Genomic DNA, 23,231 nt, shown 5'->3' with positions numbered 1-23,231 from the left:
TCTCTCTAAAATATTAGCCTCAAAACTGCCTTCCATATCATACTGAAACTTTCTTTGTGCCTCACAATGTGCTCTGTTTCCCAATCCTTGTTTTTAGTCAAGTTGCTCAATAAAGGTCTTCCTCTCCAGTTCTGCTCACTAACCCGTGACTAGTTATCTAGAAAGAATGCATTTCAAAAGCTTCTATTGTCTTTTTGTCTGAACTATTATTGTCCACATTTCACTTTGGTATGTGGCTACCTTCTACACAAATACCTGAAGAAAATACTTTCTAAAGCTTACTTTTATATTCGGTGTTACCAAATACTTATTTTTCAAAAGTACCTTTGCTGCGCAAGTAGCAGAACTTCGAAGGTCTCATTTTATAATCTTAATCCCTACAACATCGCCGATTTAAGTCACCAACAATGGATTATTCTTGTCTTACTTTTGTTGAGGCTCACCTTATAAACTTTTTTTCAAAACGCTATCCATTCCATTCTCACCAACCTTTTAGTCTTTTGCTGTCTCTGACAGAATTATAATTCATCGCCAAACCTCAAAGCTTTTATGTCTTCTCCCTGACTTTATTACCACGTCCAAGTTTCTGCTACATTTCCTTTACAGCTTTGTGAATGTGCGGATTGAATAACAACAGGTACAGGCTTACAATCCTGTCTCACTGCCTTAATGTAAGGTATCCCTTATTTGCAGATAAGAGCACATTTTTCTTTATTTACAGTTTTGCTATTTCACAAACGTGAAGTGAATGTACCAGCTCTGCAGTAAGGACCGAGCTGTAGGTTCGCACGATGGCTAGCAGAGGCCATCTGGCCATCTGGCGCTTTGAGAGCCAGTGGGATGAGGTACACACGCAGAAACTGCTCGTGACGTCAGCCTTCCACAACTGCCCAAGCAAGTTTTGGTTTGGTTGATCATTATGTATTGGTGTCAAACCGTGTAGAAAGATTCGTTTCTAACCACGGCAGGGGTTATCGTTGAAAAAATTCCGGTCCTGTTCCAGTCTGACAAATTTTTTATGTGTCTGAGGAACAAGTTATGGTCCTGTGGAACTTCTACAGTCGCCATTGGTCCTGTACAACACTGCACACATTCTCGTTGCTTTCATAGGCAAATGTAGTTTTGCGACCTTCTTCGCATGTATCACTTTCGAAAGCACAGTTACGTGCAGTCTGTCACCTACTTCTTAAGTTTTGGGAAATGAAGCATCAGACTTCTTCCAAATGTATGTTATCACTGCATAAAATTGCGTAGGCGTCAACCATTCAGCAATATATTTTACTTTTCTTCCTTTTTTTAATTTTTTTTATTTTTATTATTATTTTTTTTTACTAGACTGCACCTCTAGTTAATCCACTAGAACGAATCATACGGAATAACTATAAGAAACAAAATAAACAAGAATATTCAGCAAATCACGTTAAATTTATTACACTGCGGCGTAACGTTTACGTCGCACGATAGAATTAAAATTTCACTGACATCATTGCGATGACTGCCAGGTTAAGTTATCTGATCAAAAGTGTCAGGACACCCACATTTAACGTGGAATTGTCCACTAGGTGTCACTAAAGGAGGGCTAGTCAATATAAAAGGAGTTAGGGAGCGGTTGTGATGTCAGTAAAGAAGCAGAAATAGCAGAATAGATCAGTTAGGAGAGATCAGCTACTCCGGACGTGGACTACTAGTTGGTTGTCATCTGAGTGATAAGTTCATTACAAACATTTCAACCATTCTAAAGCTGATCAAGTCAGCTGTTGCTGATGTGTCTGTGATTTGGAAACGCGGAGGGACAATCACTACTAAACCAAAACCAGGAGAATCTGACGTACTGACGGACATGGATTGTCGAGGATTGCAGATGTTGGTTGTGAAAAATCTCATTAAATCAGCCATAGGAGTAGTTTCAGACTGCCACCAGTAGGACAATGACGGAGCGCAGGGTGTTAAAAAGAATCGAGAACAATCGTCGAGCAGTTTCTTATAAGCCACACATGCATGTAGTCAATATGTGCGTGAAATCTTATGGGACTTAACTGCTGCCGGCCGGAGTGGACGTGCGGTTCTAGGCGCTACAGCCTGGAGCCGAGCGGCCGCTACGGTCGCAGGTTCGAATCCTGCCTCGGGCATGGATGTGTGTGATGTCCTTAGGTTAGTCAGGTTTATAGTTCTAAGTTCTAGGCGACTGGTGACCTCAGAAGATAAGTCGCATAGTGCTCAGAGCCATTTGAACTATTTTTTGATCTTAACTGCTAAGGTCATCAGTCCTTAAGCTTACACACAACTTAACCTAAATTATCCTAAGGACAAACACACACACCCATGCCCGAGGGAGGACTCGAACCTCCGCCGGGGCCAACAGCAGAGTCCATGACTGCAGCGCCTTAGACCGCTCGGTGTAGTCAATATTAACAGGGCAACTCCCCATCACCCCATCACACTCCCCATCAGATTTAGTGGTAAGTTGGCCCAGTGGTTTGCCCGTCAAAAATTGAACACAGATCAAACATGAAAACAGGGAGAACGTGTACTGAACTGTGAAAAAAGAAACCAAAATACAAACAGCGAATGGTTCAAGCTCAGGACGTGCAACATCGAGCGAATTTGAATAGCCATGGCGTCGTGGTTGTGTGGACACGGTGTTAGACTACAAAACCGGAGATCCGTGTTCAATTTTCCCTCGTGCCCCATTTTTTTCACAAAATTATGAACTTTCCGTCCGATCATTGACATGTCTGTTTTCCTTCTGCTGTCTTGGCAGTTGTCATACTATACATTGGTTATACGAGGGTGAGTCAAACGAAAACCTTAAATTTGTAATAACAAATCGAAATTTCGCCCCGTTATCCTGTAGGTTGGCAAGCGTGCTACAAACAGCGTGCAGAATGGCCTGTTCAAAAAATGGTTCAAATGGCTCTGAGCACTATGGGACTTAACATCGATGGTCATCAGTCCCCTAGAACTTAGAACTACTTAAACCTAACTAATCTAAGGACATCACACAACACCCAGCCATCACGAGGCAGAGAAAATCCCCGACCCCGCCGGGAATCGAACCCGGGAACCCGGGCGTGGGAAGCGAGAACGCTACCGCACGACCACGAGATGCGGGCTAGAGAATGGCCTGTAGGTGGCAGCATAGGGCAGATGCACACATACCGTCGCAGTATCAGTATAAAGATGGCCGCTCCACATGCGACTTGCACTAGAGAAAAATAGCGTTCTGTTATTCGGTTTTTGCGTAGTGGAGGCGTGAAACCTATTGAAATTCATCGACGAATGAAGGTTCAGTTCCGTGATGCACGTCTGTCACAGCAGCAAGTCTACGAATGGACTAGGAAGTTCGCAAATGGTGTGACTTCAGTGGAAGATGCTCCTCGTCCAGTTCAGGCACGAGTTGTGACTCCACAGAACATTGAAGCAGTTGAGGCCATAGTGAAGGAAAACCGCCGAGTAACACTGAATGACATTGCAGCATGTTTACAGATTAGTCATGGGTCAACACACCACATTGTGCATGATGTGCTCCAGTTTCACAAAGTGTCTGCAAGATGGGTGCCACGGCAGCTGACTCCTGAAATGAGACAACGACGAGTTGATGATTGTGAAGAACTTCTTCGGCACTTTGAACGAGAAGGTGATGGGCTCCTTGCAAGAATCATTACTGGGGACGAAACCTGGGTTCACTCCCACCAACCGAAAACGAAGAGAGCGGGCAAGGAATAGCGCCATTCCTCATCACCAAAACCAAAGAAGTTTCGAACAGAACCATCAGCAGGGAAGGTTAAGCTGACTCTCTTTTGGGACCAAAAAGAGGTCATTTTGGAGCATTACATGCCTAGAGGGACCACTGAAACCAGTGCATCATACACAGATCTCCTAAAAATGATCTACAGCCTGCAATCAAATCAAAGCGACATGGATTGCTGTCAGCAGGTGTCCTTTTGCAACATGACAATGCAAGGCCCCTCAATGCCCGTACAACAGTTGCAACAATCACAGACCTGCATTTTGAGTGTCTTCCTCATCCACCATACTCACTAGACCTTGCCCCAAGTGATTTCCATATGTTTGGACCACTCAGAGACGCAATGAGAGGAAAGAAGTTCCGTTCTGATGAAGAGGTACGCCGCGCGGTGCATGAGCGGTTACGCGGACTACCAAAAGAATTATTTTCTAACGGAATTCATGCACTTTGTCAGCGCTGGAAGACTTGCATTGAGCGTGGGGGAGATTATGTTGAAAAGTGATACAGCTTTGTACCACTTATGCACAATAAATAATATTTTAAAAAATATTTAAGGTTTTCATTTGACTCACCCTCGTAGAATACGAGGTGCGACAATAAAGTAATGAGAGTGATATAAAAAAAATGCTGCTTACCGTTTTAGTCAAGTTTACTGTTGTCTCCTTCAAAGTAGTTCCCTTCTGATCGCACTCACTTTTTCCAGCGCTTCTGCCGTTGATAGTAACATATCTGGAACTCATCTTCTGTAATATCCTCCAAGACCCTCGTCACAGCTTTTTGGACATCTTGTGTTGTTTAAAAATTGTGTCCCTTGACCGCCGTTTTGACTCTTGGAAATAGAAAAAAGTCGCACGGAGCGATATCTGGTGAATAAGGTGACTGTGGTAGTACTGATATTTGAGGTTAAAAATTGCTGTACTGGCAGAACAGTATGGGATGGCGCTTTATCGTGATGCAGAATCCAACTATCAGCAACGTTGGCACGGACACGAAGAACTCTTTTACGAGGTGTTTCTAAAATTTCTTTGTAGTAATATTGGTTAACTGTTTGTCCAGGAGGCACCCACACTTTATGAAACTTGGAATCAAAGAAGCTCACAAGTATGCGGTCTTCATCTTCGTTTTACCTTCACTAAACGTTTTATGGCAACGGAAAACTTGAGCTCTTGACATTACCTCCTCTCCAAAAGCCTTCTGAAGCTTACCGTAAGTTGTCGTCGCGTTTTCACCCAATTTATCGTAAAAAGAAATGGCATACCGGTGCGCAATATTATGCGTTTCCATTTCCGTGACGAGAGACACAAATACTTGTTAACTTACTACAACTCAACTCACGACTTAGCAGTTGCACCGATGTGCAGCATGGACTAGAAGCAGCTTATAGCCCAAGGTCAAAGATATTGTGCATACGCAAGCCTGCAGGGTTGACACATCTTGCAAAGAAAATAGTCTCATTACTTTATTGTCGCACCTCGTATGAGTCACGTGAAATGAATATATTACCGTAGCAATTAAATGTGATGAATAGCGAGAGCAGGCGAGATGCCGCATAGACCTCTCACAGAAATGAAAACTACAAATAAACGAGGGTGAACTATGTTACAACAAAGGAATTCAAGAGTAAAAATTTCCAAAACGGAACTCAACAGTTGTAATATATGATGCTTGTGTAGAACAAGTAGGAGGTAGGTACATCTGGAGGTCACTTCTTTACACTTCGCTGTTGCCAACGAACGTTATACCTCGACATAGACACAAATTTGGATGCAGAAAACAGGCACGACTGTGACCAGACTGACGGGTCATAATTTTGTGAAAAAGACAGAACGAAGTTTGAAGGAGATTTGAACACGGGCTTCCCTCTTCGCAGTCCAGAACCGTGTCCGCACAGCTACCACACCGTTGTTATTTAAATTCGCACGATATTGCACATTCTGAGCTTGGACAGTTCACTGTTTCTATTTTGCTTCTTTTTTCACAGTTGCATACACCTTCTTCCTGGTTTCATGCTAATAACACTGTGTTCAGTTTTTGACGGGCTATCCACTGAGTCATCTGACCATCAGATCTGTGGGGTTGTGTTGGGGTGTTTCCCTTGTACGTGATGCTGGAGATTGTGTGAAGAGTGACGCTATGTACAGTGGATCGCTGGAAACCAGTGTACTGGAGTCATGAACCACGCCTTACCGTGTGTCAATCCTGTTTGACAAGTACCTGGAGAATATTTTCTGGCATCATGTGTAGTGCCATCAGTGAAATAATGATGGGGCAGTGTTACACTATGGGGGTGTTTTTCGTGGTTAGGTTATGGTCAACTAAATACGCTTAAGAAAACGCTGAATACGGAAGGATGTGAACATATTTTCCAACACTGTGTACGGCGTACAGAAGAGGAACAGTTCAGAGTGGATGGTTGATTGTATCAGCATAGCGATCCAACCTGTCACAAAGCAACTTCTGTGAGGCAGTGGTTTGTGGACAGCAACATTTCTGAAGTGGACTACTCCTATCCAGAGTCCTGACTTAGCTCATTGCATCACCTTTGGAATGAGTTAGAACGTCGACATAGGTACTACACACCCTAGCTTCGAACATCGTAAGCTTCTCTGTGTTCAGCTCTTGAGGCGGAATGGGCTGCCATTCCTCGACGGACATTAAGACACTTTATTTAAGTGTCCCCAGCGGAGTATAAACCGTCGTAACTAAGAAGGGTGGACACAACCCATAGTAACGTCTGCTAAAAGGTACCTGGATACTTCTACATCTACATCTACATCTACATCTACATGGTTACTCTGCAATTCACACATAAGTGCCTGGCAGAGGGTTCATCGAAACATTTTCATGCTACTTCTCTACCACTCCACTCTCGAATGGCGAGTGGGAAAAAGAAACACTTAAATCTTTCAGTTCGAGCTCTGATTTCTCTTATTTTATTATGATGATCATTTCCCTCTACGTAGGTGGGTGTCAGCAAAATATTTGCGCATTCCGAAGAGAAAGTTGGCGATTGAAATTTCGTAAATAGATCTCGCCGCAAAGAAAACCGCCTTTGTTTCAGCGACTGCCACCCCAAATCGCGTATCATATCAGTGACACTCTCACTCCTATTGCGCGATAACACGAAACGAGCTGCTCTTCTTTGCACTTTTTCGATGTCCTCCATCAATCCTGCCTCGTAAGGATCCCACACCGCGCAGCAATATTCCAGGAGAGGACGGACAGGTGTTATGTAGGCTGTCTCTCTAGTGGGTTTGTCCCATCTAAGTCTTCTGCCAACAAAGCGCAGTCTTTGTTTCGCCTTCCCCATAATATTATCTATGTGGTCTTTCCAATTTAAGTTGCTCGTAATTGTAATTTCTAGGTATTTAGTCGAACTGAGAGCCCTTACATTTGTGCGATTTATCGTATACCCAAAATTTATCGGATTTCTTTTAGTACCAATGTCGATGGCCTTGCACATTTCTTTGTTTAGAGCTAATTGCCACTTTTCGCACCATACAGAAATTCTCTCTAGATCATTTTGTAATTGGAATTGATCGTCTGATGATTTTACTAGACGGTAAATTACAGCGTCATCTGCAAACAGTCGAAGGGAGCTGCTCAGATTATCACTTAGATCATTTATACAAATCAGGAACAGCAGGGGGCCTATGACACTACCTTGCGGAACGCCAGATTTCACTTCTGTTCTACTCGATGATTCACCGTCCATCACTACGAACTGTTTGAGAGGAAATCACGAATCCAGTCACACATATGCACGCAATTTGATTAATAGTCGCTTGTGAGGAACGGTATCAAAAGCCTTCTGGAAATCTAGAAATGTGGAATCGATCTGAGATCCCTTGTCGACAGCACTGATTACTTCATGGGAATAAAGAGCTATCTGTGTTGCACAAGAACGATATCTTCTGAATCTTATTCTTATGTATCAATAAGTCATTTTCTTCAACGTGGCCGGCCGATGTGGCCGTGCCGTTCTAAGCGCTTCAGTTTGGTACCGCGTGACCGCTACGGTCGCAGGTTCGATTCGCGCCTCGGGCATGGATGTGTGTGATGTCCTTAGGTTAGTTAGGTTTAAGTAGTTCTAAGTTCTAGGGGACTGATGACCACAGATGTTAAGTCCCATAGTTCTCAGAGCCATTTGAACCATTTTCTTCAAGGTGATTCATAATGTTCGAGTACAGTATATGCTGCAAAATCCTACTGCAACCTGAGGTCAGTGAAATTGGTCCGTAATTCTATGGGTTACTCGTATTTCCTTTTTTTGAATAATGGTGTGACCTGAGCTACTTTCCAGTCTTTAGGAACAAACCTTTCGTCATGTGAGCGGTTGTGTATGACTGCTAAGAAAGGCGCTATTGTGTTTGAATACCCTGAAAGGAACCTGTCCGCAGCTCGTGGTCGTGCGGTGGCGTTCTCGCTTCACACGCCCGGGTTCCCGGGTTCGATTCCCGGCGGGGTCAGGGATTTTCTCTGTCTCGTGATGACTGGGTGTTGTGTGATGTCCTTAGGTTTGTTAGGTTTAAGTAGTTCTAAGTTCTAGGGGACTGATGACCATAGACGTTAAGTCCCATAGTGTTCAGAGCCATTTGAAAGGAACCTGATTGGTATACCATCTGGACCGGAAGATTTGCTTTTCTTAAGTGATTTGAGTTGTTTCGCAACAGCTAAAGTGTCTACTTTTATGTCACTCATGCTAACAGCTGTTCTGGTTTCGAATTCTGAAATATTTACTTCGCCCTATTTCGTGAAGGAATTACGGGAAACTGTATTTAGTAACTCAGCTTTAGTGGCGCCATCATCGGTAACATTTCCATCGCCATCGCGCAGTGACGGTATTGACTGTTTTTTGACACTGGTGTACTTTACATACGACCAGAATCTCTTTGGGTTTTCTACCATATTTTGAGACAATGTTTCATTGTGGAAACTATTAAAAGCATCTCGAATTGACGTCCGCACTAAATTTCGAGCTTCTCGTTACATAGAGTAAATTTTGCTTGGAGTAAAAAAAATTCATTTTTTCAAAAAATAGATGTAGTATTGATTACGTTTCCGTGTTTCACAGATGCATGTTGTTGGATTCTAGACACTGCTGTGTTACGGTGTTACGTAGGGCATGGCCCTAACAGCTCACACTTACTGAGGAGTTGGACAGCTACGCGGGTGCCGCGGAAGCGGCCGTAAAGCGCCTGAATTAAACGGAGCGCCCTCTTAACCACTCGAATAAAACTGTTGACACGCATTACCGCTTCCCCCTCCCCTTGCTATGCCCCTGATATTGGCTCCCACTTTACAGCTGTCCTACGTCGACGCGTCACGATTTATTCTTTACGTGGTGTTAACAAACTTGCCTTTTTATGGGCGTCGTCATGTGTTTAACATTCACCCTCTCGTATTTGATATATTCTACTTGTTTTTTATGTACTTAAAGAGTTTTATGTTGCTATTAAAAGCCTGTAAACCCCGAAATGTTGTGTGATACTTATAGATCCAGGAACGAGTTATTAGGAAATGTTCAGCCATAAATCGGTATTCGTTAAATGTGAACGTCCTTGCCAGATCTTTAAGATATCTAATGTAAATATCATTTGCGTAAGCGTTTAGCGCAAGTCGTAACTGCAGTTTCTGTTTAAGAATAATCACTTGCGGAATCTAGTTCCTTCCACAGTTATTTGACAATTTATTGTAATTGCACTGCTGGCCATTAAAAAGGCAACACGATGAAGATACTAAGCAATTACCGTGAAATTCGTAGGTGTATTACTGTGTCGTTATAACTGAAGTACAGCCCCGCACAGAGGTCCAGTGTGGGCTGTAATTATTGTACGTCAGAGAAACTTGGTAGATGTTCTAATGCATATTACGGAACCGATTTACGCTGGAAAAAAATAGTTCAAATTTTGGCCACCAGGTGCAAATGTGGCGCTGTGAATGCAAGAAAGACGTATAGAAATGTGTCCATAGGCAATAGATTAGGAATGGGTCTTGGCGAGGATAGGACAAACAAGTGAGAAAGGCATAATGTTGGTTTTATTATTAACTGCCAGTTACATAATTTGTTAAATATGACTATCAGAGACGTCGACGATCTGCTGAACAGCGCCAGATTTTCACCTGGTGACCATAATTAGAACTCATTTTGACAAGCATAAATCGATTCCACATTAAGCATTGGCAAGTTTTGCTGCCATACGATAATTACAGCCCACAGTGGACCTCTGTGAGTAGCTGCACTGTAATTATAAGCACAGGGTACATACTTGAATATGTAAGTAATTAGTGTTTCAAAGAAAGCAGAAATAGCGCCATTACACTGTGTAAGGAACAATTACGCAGTAGGTTTCTCATTCAGAGTCCGCAACTCGTGGTTTAGATGTTTGCATCACTGCCTGCCTCTAGATAGCCTATTCCCGGGCTGTATTCCCAGCCGTGTCAAAGATTGTCTTTACGTGGGGACTGGGTGACTGTGTTGTCCTAATCACTTCATCTCATTTTCATCAGCCTGCAAGTCGTAGAGCTGTTGTCAAACAGAAAGACTTGCACCAGGATGGGCAAACAACCCCGGACAGTAATACCATACGGTCATTCCATTTCATTTCTCATTCAGAAATCGTTTTCGAATGTAGGCTGTTTGTGCGAAGATCGTGTTATGCTTGGTGTAACAAGGAGAAATGTCTGCCAACTCATGTGAAAAGTCGACAGTGGCAGTATCGTGTCCTGTCGAGACTGGGGCTTATCGCTGAGCTTACATACATTAAGAACATGCAATGGCCTATGACACTTTCTTGGGGAACGCCAGATGCCACTTCCGTTTCCTTAGTTGACTTCCCGTCAGTTACTACGAACTGAGAGGAAATAACGAATACAGTTGCACAACTGCAACGGTACGCCATTGACAAGAAGTTTGATTAAATGGTTCAAATGGCTGTGAGCACTTTGGGACTTACTTCTGAGGTCATCAGTCCCCTAGAACTTAGAACTGCTTAAACCTAACTAAACTGTGGACATCACACACATCCATGCCCGAGGCAGGATTCGAACCTGCGACCGTAGCGGTCGCGCGGTTCCAGACTGTAGCGTCTAGAACCGCTCGGCCAACCCGGCCGGGGAAGTTTGATTAAAATATGCTTATGAGACACGGCGTCAAAACTCTTCTAGTAATCTAGAAATAGGGAATCAACTTGAAATCCCGTGTCGATAGCACTCATTACTTTGTGTGCATATAGAGAGCCGGTTCTCTTTCACAAGACCAATATTTTCTGAATCGATGCTGACTATGTGTTAATATATCGTTTTCTTCGAAGTATTCATAACAGAACGCAGGGTGAACACTAATAAAACCGACAAACCGCGGTGGCGGATTCACGACTGGAAATGGAGGAAAAAAGTACTATAATCACGTGTCCGGGAATGCATCGTTACCACGGTAGCTTGCGCTGACGAATGAAAGTTCCCCCGACCACGTATCGTATGTTCCTTGTGTGTTGCAGGCTGTGTGCATGACGCAACGTACTGCAGGCAGCGGAATGGTCCGGCATTCGTGTGTTTGTGTTCGGCCAAGCAGATGGAAACGGTCGAGAGGCAACACGACTGTACCGAAACACGAACCCTCACAGACAACAAACATCACACATTTCAAGCCCTTTCTGGGCGTTTGTGTGATCACGGGTCCTTTCAGACACACGAACTTACAGATTTGGAGGACCGGGTTGTACAGGATACTGAGACAAACCCTAGTCCAGGCAAGTGGTCCGTCAACATAGTGTACGCTTAATACGGTTATGTGTATCCTGCATGACAACCGCTACCACCCCTATCACCTGCAGTCCCATGGAGGGCAAACTGAACATCCGTTGTGATGTCGATGAGATACAGCTCTGTACTGTGTTTCGGGTCAATTTGTTGTCGTTGCACGCACACCGTCCATTTCCGGATTCATGTTCATAGGAACTTTTTTCATCCAATTCCAGTCAGAAATTCATCCCTGCAATTTGTCGGTTTTATTAATGTTCACCCTGTATCTTCAAAAATCCCATTGAATACTGATGCCAATGATATGAGTCTATAATTCGTCGGATTACTGCTGTCTCTTTTCTTGTGTACTGGTTTCCTGTACAACTTTCCAATCTTTAGATACAGATCTTTCGACGTTGTACGAGGTGCTATCTAAAATTTTCGGGACTGGTGCTGGCATCTGTTGAAAACCTTGCCTTTGGACTAATGGTCACCATCACCCTCGAAGTAGTTCCCATCCGCTCGTCGACTCCGGTGCCAGCGCCTCTGCCACTGGTCAAACGTTTTCTGGAAGTCCTGTTCTAAATGGCTCTGAGCACTATGGGACTCAACATCTTTGGTCATGAGTCCCCCAGAACTTAGAACTACTTAAACCTAACTAACCTAAGGACAGCACACAACACCCAGCCATCACGAGGCAGAGAAAATCCCTGACCCCTCCGGGAATCGAACCCGGGAACCCGGGCGTGGGAAGCGAGAACGCTACCGCACGACCACGAGATGCGGGCGGAAGTCCTGTTGTTTGAGGGCGTTTATCACCGCCGGCGATGCTTCTTGAATCGTCTCTAGAGTGTCGAACTGACGGCATTTCAACTTGAGTTTCAGTTTTGGGAATAGCGCGAAGTCGCAAGGTGCCAAATCTGGCGAGTAAGGTGGGTGGGGTACAACCGCCATGTTGTTTTTTGCCAAAAAAGGTCTTGGGGAGCAAGGACGTGTGACAGGGCGTGTTGTCGTGTTGCAGCAGCCAGTTCCCTTGACGCCAGAGTTCGGGCGGTTGTCGCCACACGTTTTCACGGATCCGTCGCAAAATGTCACAGCAGTGCGCGGAATTCACTGTCTGTTTGAGTAGGACGAATTATTCGTGCACAATTCCCTTGGTATCAAAGAAAACGATGATCACACTCTTAACTTTGCTCTTCATCTGTCTCGCTTTTTTGGGTCTTGGAGAGCCCGGGCTCTTCCACTGTGACGATTGTTGCTTTGTCTCTGGGTCCCCCAAACACCTGTTGAATCCTTGCAACGGTCTCCGTAGCACTTTTCCCAGATTCGCACAGAATTTGATACACACGCGCAATTCTGTTCGCGAATCCATCGTAAAATCGCCACACAGCAAACACAGAGTATTACGGAAATCACTGTGGACAAGCAGCACGTCCTCCCAGCTGAATGCCGCTCCGCACACTGACTCATCAGATATGCAGCTCTCGCCACCTAGCTGTGCAAAGATCTACTTCTCCTACTTTCCAGATGGCAGCACCAGTCCCGAAAATTTTGGATTCCACCTCGTATAAGACTGCTTTCTTTATATGCAGCTATTTCATCAGCTTTCCCCAAGAAATCTATTATACAATCTGGACCAGAAGACCTGCCTTTATTGAGTGACTTACGCTGATTAGCTACATCTATAATACCTACTTGGAAATTGCTATCTTGGCCACTGTTCTTGATTCGAATTCTGCAATATTTACTGCATCTTCTTTGTTTTACACGTTATGAAGAAGACAATAGTTACACAGTCTTCACAGAATTACTATATATAGCCAGCAGAAATAAAAAATTAACCTATTAGCAGCACTTGATATAAAAAAAATAATTTAGCTCAGAACTCCCACCAAATTCTGAATGTGCAGTTGCAGTTAAGCACATTCTCACCCTTAGGATTCACACGATCTAGTTAATCAGTCACATGCTTCCAGATCTCAATGCCAATGATCACATTGATATCCAGCAACTTGTACCACAAAAAAATTGTCAAATACGTTACTTTATTTTTCACCATAATATTTATTGTTTTAGTTATAGGACTTGTGCACTTCAATAGAGTGTGTTATCGTTTTGCTCTGTGTTCGATACTATACATAACGTATATTGTAATCTAACATACTGGGTTCATAAAATGTCCGACGGGCGGTCATTTGACTCTTCACATCAAATGCCATGACCAAAGTTTCTGTCTGTGTTGAAATTCCTCTTAGCGTTCCAGAGTTGTACTGGAAGATACATGTTTTCTTGTTTAATTTTCCGCAGCTTGCTGTTAGGTGAAACGTCTTGGGTTTTTTACTTCTTTCGTTAGAAAGATCTTTGTACGAGGGCGTCCTGAAAAGTAGTGCCACCGATTTTTTATTCTGTTCTAAGAATCGGTTGAGGTATTAAATGTCTTGCATATTACTCGGTCGACTTTCCCACTCCGTCGATGCAAGTTGCAACCCCTGCCGCTTGAGTGTTCGAACTGTAGAGTCAACATGACGATGTGTAATGTAACTATGTCGGTACGTGAAAAACAGCGTGCTGTAATCGTGTTTCTAACCGCAGAAAACGTACCTCCAAATGATCAAATGTGTGTGAATTCCCAAGGGACCACACTGCTGAGGTCATCGGCCCCTACACACTATTTAAACTAACTTACGCTAAGAACAACACACACACCCATGCCCGAGGGAGGACTCGAACCTCCGGCGGGAACGGCCCCGCAATCCGTGACATGGCGCCTCCAACCGCGCGGGCACTCCGCGCAGCAAACGTACCTCCAACTGAAATCCACAGGAGAGGCAAAGCTGTGTGCGTTGATGATTGCATCGACATCAGTAAAGTGCGACGATTGTTCGTGCTCGTAATGAACGAAACGGTAAAGCTAACCTCAACTTGGTCCCACCAGATTTTCAAAACTAAAGGGGAGTTGGAACGCCCTATCCCGACAATGTTAAATTTAGTGTGTTGGCTTCCCGGTATTTCAGGAACCACAGTAGCCATTGACGTGACACTTTTACAGGACATTAAACTGTATGTTATGAGTCTACTAAACTACAATAATTGCATTTCAGCCACTGCTTTCAGAAATACAATTTTTTAACTACACAGTTAAAATTTAGTGTACTTTTTTCTACGTTATCCCAAATAATTTTAATTATACATAACATTATGTTCTTCTTTTCGTTCAGTAGACTCGGGATATGTACGTTATTACTCCCTGAAAATTTCAGTACTCTACTCGAAGTGGTTTCTGAGATTTATGGAAAAATGCAATAGAAAAAGTAAATTTTCAGGAACGGCTTCTAAAGTTTGAAAAGACTGTAACTCAATACATGCTTAATTTTTTATTCTTATTCACTCAGAAGCACCCTGCACCACACTGTATATCATCCTCTTGATCTTTCTCCAAGTTTTTTCTTCTTTCCTTCTTTATGGACTCCTTGGTGGCCAACTGTGCTGCAGGTTCTGCTTCATCAATGCGAACCTTGGCCATCAGTTCAAGTTCTCCGATGCAGTTTCCTCCAGGATTAATTCCCATATGCAGTAGCCCTTTCACCCTAACTAACCCTCCCTCCCCCCCCCCCCCCCCCCACACACACACACACTTTAGTGTCTTAAATCCAACAACAACATTTTTTGGTAAGCGAGTCCGTATAAGATTACTGAACGACTCATTAGGATTTTGAGTCTGACCATGCAGACACTTCTTCAGTAATTCAGGATTTGCCAGGTCTGTATGAATAGGTTTCATGATATCCACGACTGCTGCTGGGATGGAATGTTAATGGCTGTATGAACTGTTTTGAGTACCGGGTGTTGCCGTAATTGCACCATGAATCAGGTCCAGGAGGGCAAGGATGGTGTACTGGTTTATCATTAATTGGCAGTCTGTGGAAGAAGGTAGCCCATACTGTCTGCTTCATTTTCAACAAATCCTCAGTATTATTTCTAATGGCCATCCCATAGTACTGCTGTAGTTCATCAATCATTTTGTCTGTCAGCCTGCCTCTTATGGTTTTACCATCAGAAAGTTTCTTGTCTCTCAAACTTCGTTTCAACTTCCTCAACCTGGTGCCCATCCTCTTCTGGGTATGACCAACACATTCCAGTTGTGTGATAATCTTCTCACCATCAGTCTGAAGGCTACTACAGTGTTATATGCGTTTGAGTCTCCATCACCTAAGAACTTAGTGTAACACATTCGCCTTTCGTTCACAGATCGACTAGAAATTTCAATAGCTGCAAAGGCCTCCGTACCACCACTTGTTCCTTCATAATTTCTGTCACAGATATGCGCTTCTTCACTCCCTGATTTACACTTATAACAATGTTTGGTTAAAATCTGGAAATCTGTTACCTTTGCAGTATCCACACTGGTCACCATAGCAACAGAATTCTTAAAACTGTAGCCGCACTTCTGCCAAGTGCCATCAAAAGCTACTGGTACGTCTGTCATACCATCATTTATTTCAACAGCTTCATTTGCAGCACCCTCCATTGACTCACATGCAAAGATTCCACAGCAGCTCCAATAAATCCTGCATAATTGAAGATTTTACATGGTGGGCGTGGCATATTCATCACGGCACACATTGTTTCTGCTGCAGTGTGTCCTTTGGCAATATCTCTCAATCCATAAAACCACCCAACATTTACTTCAAAATAATTATCTTTACACTTACCAGAATTCCAGAATGAATGAGTGTATTTACAACTGGCGCAATTAATGATAAGTTTCCTGGCTAATCGATTTGATACCGCACTGTCTTCTTGTTAATCAATTGGTCCTCCACATATTTTACAACACACACATTCACCCAACAGCCTTGTTACGATGTGTAAATCTATCATAATACAACCTAACACACCATTTACATTACTTTCGTTTTGAGAAAACTGTGTATCACAACGTTTTATTTTAATCTTCGTAGCACTAAAGGGTGATTCTCTAGATACTGACGAGTTTCCCTGTATTTCATTGTCTGTAACTTCACACGCCACATGTTGAACACAGTGTTTCCTCTTATTCGAAAATCTATTACCATGAAACCCACGTTTCTTAAAAACACTCCGTTTTGTCGTCATACTTTACTTTTTGAGAGATGTACCAATTTTTCCTCGGAAAAACGTTAGCACTTCGGCATACAACGCATGTTTAAACCATGAAACGATACGATACTGTTTTTGACAGGGCTATCAATACAAACAAGTAATTCTCTGTTTGGTTTCACCCAGAAATGTTTCAGCACATTTTGTGCTATCTTCAGTGGGTTGTTTTTTTATTTTATAACTGTAAAACTGTTGTTACATATTAACATTTAGCGAAACTTTTAGTACATAATATTTATAATTGCGAGTGAATAATTGCCGTAAAATATTATACATCATTTGTTCATAGTTCACAGTTTAGATATTTGTACACGACCTGATGCACTATGTGTTGTTTATAACATTATGTCAAAGTTCTGTTTATATATATATGGGCAAAACGATGTATATGTATGCATTAGTTTACATACCTTACATGATACTATTGGACATTTATTTTGCTACCTATTCTGCTACACAACCTACAACTTCTCATGGTTTTGATATTGTGGTGCTTTCTCATACGTTGTTGGCGAAGTGAATAGGCAGATTTAGTGACCTATGGTCGCTTGACACTGCACTGTCTCCGATTTTCAAAACATAGGCAGAATTTTCGCCGCTATTACTTGTTGTTGTGGCTGTGTACTATTCATTTGTTTCGTAGCGCGTTTGGCTCGGTGAGGCGCATAATAAACAAAAAAATAAAAATTACGTTTTGCTGTTTGCAGATGAGAAGTTGTAGATTGTGTAGCAGAATAGCTATCAAAATAAATGTCCAGTACTATCATGTAAGGTACAACACACAATGCATCAGATCGTTAATAAATATCTCAACTGTGAACTATGAACAAATGATGTATAATATTTTACAACAATTATTCATTAACAATTGTAAATATTATGTACCAAAAGTTTCGCTAAATGTTAATATGTAACAACAGTTTTACAGTTAGAAAATAAAAAAACAACCCATTGAAGATAGCACAAAATGTGCTGAAACATGTTTGGGTGAAACAAAACAGAAAAAAGTGTCTTGCATAAGGCGGAATTCCTCTTCCCATTTCGTAGAAAGCACGGACATAACAAAAAGGACAACAACACCACAAGATGATCAAGTAATTTAAACTATATAACACAGCAATCCACAGCCTTCTACATAAAAAAATTACAGATTTTATTAGATCTTGAAGTAATGCACGTAAAAGTTTTAACATTTACACCAAGTGTAGGTTATATTTTAAAAAATAAAATAAAATACTTCTCATGTGAGTTTGTAAGTAATATTTATATCATTTTATTCGGAAAAATGCAAATTTTATAATGAGATTAAAATCAGAAAATGTGATAAAAATATTTTTTACGTTCTATCTCCCCTTAAAGAACTCCTTCGGAGACTTCACTTCGATAATGATGAAGCGGCACAAGTAAAGATGAGGTTGTGGCTCCGTCAACGAAGTCAAACATCGTACAGTGACAGCATCAATAATCTTATCTCTCGTTCATCTACATCTACATCTACATCCATACTCCGCAAGCCACCTGACGGTGTGTGGCGGAGGGTACCCTGAGTACCTCTATCGGTTCTCCCTTCTATTCCAGTCTCGTATTGTTCATGGAAAGAAGGATTGTCGGTATGCTTCTGTGTGGGCTCTAATCTCTCTGATTTTATCCTCATGGTCTCTTCGTGAGATATACGTAGGAGGGAGCAATATACTGCTTGACTCTTCGGTGAAGGTATGTTCTCGAAACTTTAACAAAAGGCCGGTACCGAGCTACTGAGCGTCTCTCCTGCAGAGTTTTCCACTGGAGTTTATCTATCATCTCCGTAACGCTTTCGCGATTACTAAATGATCCTGAAACGAAGCGCGCTGCTCTCCGTTGGGTCTTCTTTATCTCTTCTATCAACCCTATCTGGTACGGATCCCACACTGCTGAGCAGTATTCAAGTATAGGTCGAACGAGTGTTTTGTAAGCCACCTCCTTTGTTGCTGGACTACATTTTCTAAGCACTCTCCCAATGAATCTCAACCTGGTACCCGCCTTACCAACAATTAATTTTATATGATCATTCCACTTCAAATCGTTCCGCACGCATACTCCCAGATATTTTACAGAAGTAACTGCTACCAGTGTTTGTTCCGCTATCATATAATCATACAATAAAGGATCCTTCTTTCAAGCGTACTGTAACCTACTTCCTTTGTTTTCGGATTGCATTTCCTTAGGATTCTTCCAATGAATCTCAGTCTGGCATCTGCTTTACCGACGATCAACTTTATATGATCGTTCCATTTTAAATCACTCCTAATGCGTACTCCCAGATAATTTATGTAATTAACTGCTTCCAGTTGCTGACCTGCTATTTTTTAGCTAAATGACAAGGGATCTATCTTTCTATGTATCCGCAGCACATTACACTTGTCTACAATGAGATTCAAATATTAGTCCTGACTCCCGTCTAGCGTCAGTAAGGGGTGGTAACTTACAAGGGAACCTCCCCATCGCACCCCCCTCAGATTTAGTTATACGTTGGCACAGTGGATAGGCCTTGAAAAACTGATCAATCGAGAAAACAGGAAGAAGTTGCGTGGAACCGTGAAAAAAATTAGTAAAATATACAAACTGAGTAGTCCGTGCGCTAGATGGGTAACATCAAGGACATGTTGAGTTCAGGAGCGCCGTGGTACCGTGGTTAGCGTGAGTAGCTACAGAACTAGAGGTCTACATCTACATTCATACTCCGTAAGCCACCCAACGGTGTGTGGCGGGACGCTAAGGTGACTATATTGGAAAATAAACATGTAGACATGAAAAATAAAGGTGTGGCATGTTAATAAAGTTTCTTTGTTTAAAAACCTTTAAGAGTTTTCACATAAAAGAATCGGAGGCCTTAGGTTTCAGCACGCCCTCGTAACAGACACAGTTTGTTATATATTCAGTCTTTTAGTTTAACAGATGTAGCGCAACATTTATTAAACATTTTAGATTAAGTATCAAGTATTAGCCAAACTTAATAAAATAAATAAATATAGATTTCACTTCGTCATCCTAGGAAAAACCGTGGCAGTGGTGCGAGTCAGGGAGACATGCTAAATCCGTAGCTATTCGCACCAGTACGGTACGTGGAATGTATGACAATCATAATGGAGTTTCATTTCAAATTAGCACTTCACTATTCTTTGATGTTGAATGTACTCACGATCAGAAAATTTTTGATAAAAATACAAGGTGAATCGGAACTCCACGGACAAAATTTTGCTGGATGTTCAGAGTAATTGCATTTCGTTTGATTCCTTACGCCCATCTATTTTTATATATGTACTGCACTACAAATACCAGCACCAAATTGCAAATATCGACGGTTTGCGCTGTGTCTCTTGTTTGAAAACAGATTTGCTCCATTCACTCACGCTACTTGCTGTTGACAACAGTAGGCCCACATTACTCTTCGTCCTCGGACTTATTTTCAGGACTGTCAGGTGCCGTCTGGCTTTCTTTTTTTTTCAGCGGTGTAAGTATACGTCAACAATGATACACAGCATTATGGATACGTTTACTGACGAAGGGTTGGTCGGCATGCAGGACGTGTACGGGTTCACTGACCGCAAACGAACAGCGGCACAATGGTGCTACGCTGAGCTGCAGACCCGGATCTTCGATATTTACGAAACGGGGCAAAAACCTGATAGTGCGCCCCCCCCCCTTTTCCCCCTCGAGCGTTTGAGATGGGACGTCAAAAATTAAAAAAAAAAAATGTGTTTTCAAAAAATATGCTCATTTCGTGGTTGCACATCTTTCTGAAGAGTTTGAAATAAAAGAAATACATGGTCGAGGAAATGTAAGACATGTTATCTGGTCTTAAGTGTGCCAGAGTGCAGTGCCAAGGCTCTTCACACAATTTTTCTATCACATGTCACTGTATTCGCTCTATGGAATTGAAACGTGTATATTTTTTAATGGAAGCTTTCAAACCTGTATTCAGGACAGTGGAAATCAAAATGTCCTGTGGTGCCTCTCCTGGGTGGGATTATTTGTGACGGGGAGAATAACAGCTCTTCAGAAAATTAGCACCCTTTATTGCCTATTAGCTAATAACTTCCTCTCTTGTGTGACATACTGTTAAACAAAGGAGACGTAAAAGCAGTAAAGACAAGAGACAAGCAAGACAGTACACATTTCTTCAATCCTTAGGTTCCACTATATTTTTTTCTCTCTAATCTTGCTACAGCTTTACACAGTGTGCTTTCCTTTCTGTGAAAGAATCTATATTGTCTCATCAAAGATCGTCAGGAAAATCAAAATGTCGTTGTCCAATACTGAAAAAAAAACTGATAATACGAATAGTACCCAAGACTGGTGTGGTTTCTCGATTTGATTACGTCTATTTTGTCACTCTCTGCTAGATAAAACGAAATAGACCTTTCTAATATTGCAGAAACTGTAACACACGCCAAATAAGCGAAACTGTGTTGGCACAAATGGTCATTTTTATCTATTTTATTTATAGACAGAATATAATCCACGAAGTACCAATTTCAAACGACTATTAGGCCTACTAAAAGCAAGAAGTTTTATGTTAGGAAACAGTTTCTCATTTCAATCATATGCTCCAGTTTCTCAAGCATGGGATCGGAAAGTAGAAGTGAGTTTTCATATAAATTTGGAATCATAATATTCTTCCACATACTTTGTGTGATGTCGCCATTTCTTCTCCTTCCTCGTTCTAGCAAACGATCTTGTCGTCACTAATTCTGTAACCATTCCTGCTATTGTCAAAATCTTCGGTTAGCTTTACTAAGCCTGCCAGGATCACCGCATGAGTTATCCCGCTTTTATTCTCCGGTTAGGCGTTATTACGTGTTTTCCGCGCTATTTCGAGAATAGAATTAAGCGGCTGCTGACTGGGGACTGAACAACTGGCCCTTAGTAGTGGAGCGATCGGGCAAAAATTTTCTGCCAAAATTTCAATTTCTTAGATACACCGAGCAGATAATATGTAATTTTCTTACATGTTATTTCCGTCAGTTATTTATTTACACTCTGGTAGTTTGAATCTATGGATTTCGCTAGTAATTATAAGAATGCTTATCATTCGCACATCCAATCAACCACAAAGACAAACAGCGATTACCGTTCACCCGTTCGGGTTTATTCGGCTCAGCTCGTATAGCCCCGTCCCCTTTTGTCTGCGGGACAATTTTTATTTACAGATGCGACGGGTATTCCCGTGGCAGAGACATCACGTACACTCTGCAGGAATTCAAAAATCATCTTATGATTCGTTCAGATGTCAACTTAGAATGTGTTCAAAAATGTTCAAAAACCATCAGGGCTATGTTTCAAAATCGTATGAACAATCGATAGACCAACGTGCGCTGGATGCTAGGTCCTTTGCGAAACAAGTTTTTTTTTTCTTCAAGAATAGGAATTTGGCGCCGCCTGAAACTGCCACCCGGAGCAGATAGCCCGGTTTGCCCTCCTTCCCCAGATCCCGGCCTTCTGAGCTGCTCTCATGGCGACGACATCCACAACACACTACTTTTGCTTGTGTATATAGCCGCCTTTACTCAATGATGTATTATACGTTTTAATGTTTGCGTATTACATTTTTTTTTCACTGTTGTCGACGCGTTTTCACAGATACAAAGCTAATGGTGGTAGAAACACCAATAAATCTATGAACGAAAAAAAAAAAACACGGCATTCGAGTAATATTCCACAATCCGATTTTCGTCTGTTACTGCTTCATCTGGTACAAAGATAAATGAGTGGCAGTGAAACTTTTGTTAGATCAAAGATCTCCTGCCTACACAATGGCTGTGCGCTCTCTTCTGGAGCACTGCTGCCCGGTGTGTGATCCCTTGCAAATAGGTTTTACAGAGTACTTCGAGAAAGTTCAAAGAAGAGCAGCACGTTCTGTATTATCGAGAAACAGGGGAGAGAGTGCCAAAGACATGATACAGGATTTGGAGGGGAAATCATTAAAAGAAAGGCGTTTTTCGTTGCGGGGAGAACTTCTCATGAAATTTCCACCACCAACTTTCTCCTCCAAATCCGAAAATATGTTGTTGACACCGACCTATATAGGGAAAACAGAAAATCATAATAAAATAAGGGGAATCTGAGCTCTCACAGAAAGATATAGGCGTTCGTTTTTTTTCCATGCACTTTTCAAGAGAGGAATAATAGAGGATTAGTGTGAAGGTGCCTCGATGAACCCTCTACCATGCACTTATGTGTGATTTAAAGAGTAGCCATGTAGATTTAGATGTAGATGCTTTAGGATTAAAACGAATTCAATTATTTCAGCAAAAATTCGATGCTTAGATAAGATATGTGACATACTAAATAATGAACTAAATGACAAATTGCAAAAACTGTCATGACAAAAAAATAAGATGAACAGTAAATAGTAAACTTTGGTGACATCTTCCAGCTGACAGAAGAAGATAATCTTCTCCTAACAGGTCCAATATTATAAACAGGTAAAATATTGCAAGTACCGCTAAACAGGTAGGTCAAATAACTGTAATGTTTTCAACAGGGAAGTGAAATTAAGATAATAGAAATAAAGGAAAAATAGGGCATGTGCGCACGAGGGGTAATTTACAGAGTGGTCTGG

The sequence above is a fragment of the Schistocerca nitens genome, chromosome 4 (assembly GCF_023898315.1).
Source record: "Schistocerca nitens isolate TAMUIC-IGC-003100 chromosome 4, iqSchNite1.1, whole genome shotgun sequence".
Taxonomy (NCBI): Eukaryota; Metazoa; Arthropoda; class Insecta; order Orthoptera; family Acrididae; genus Schistocerca; species Schistocerca nitens.
Note: the sequence above shows the minus strand (reverse complement) of the source record.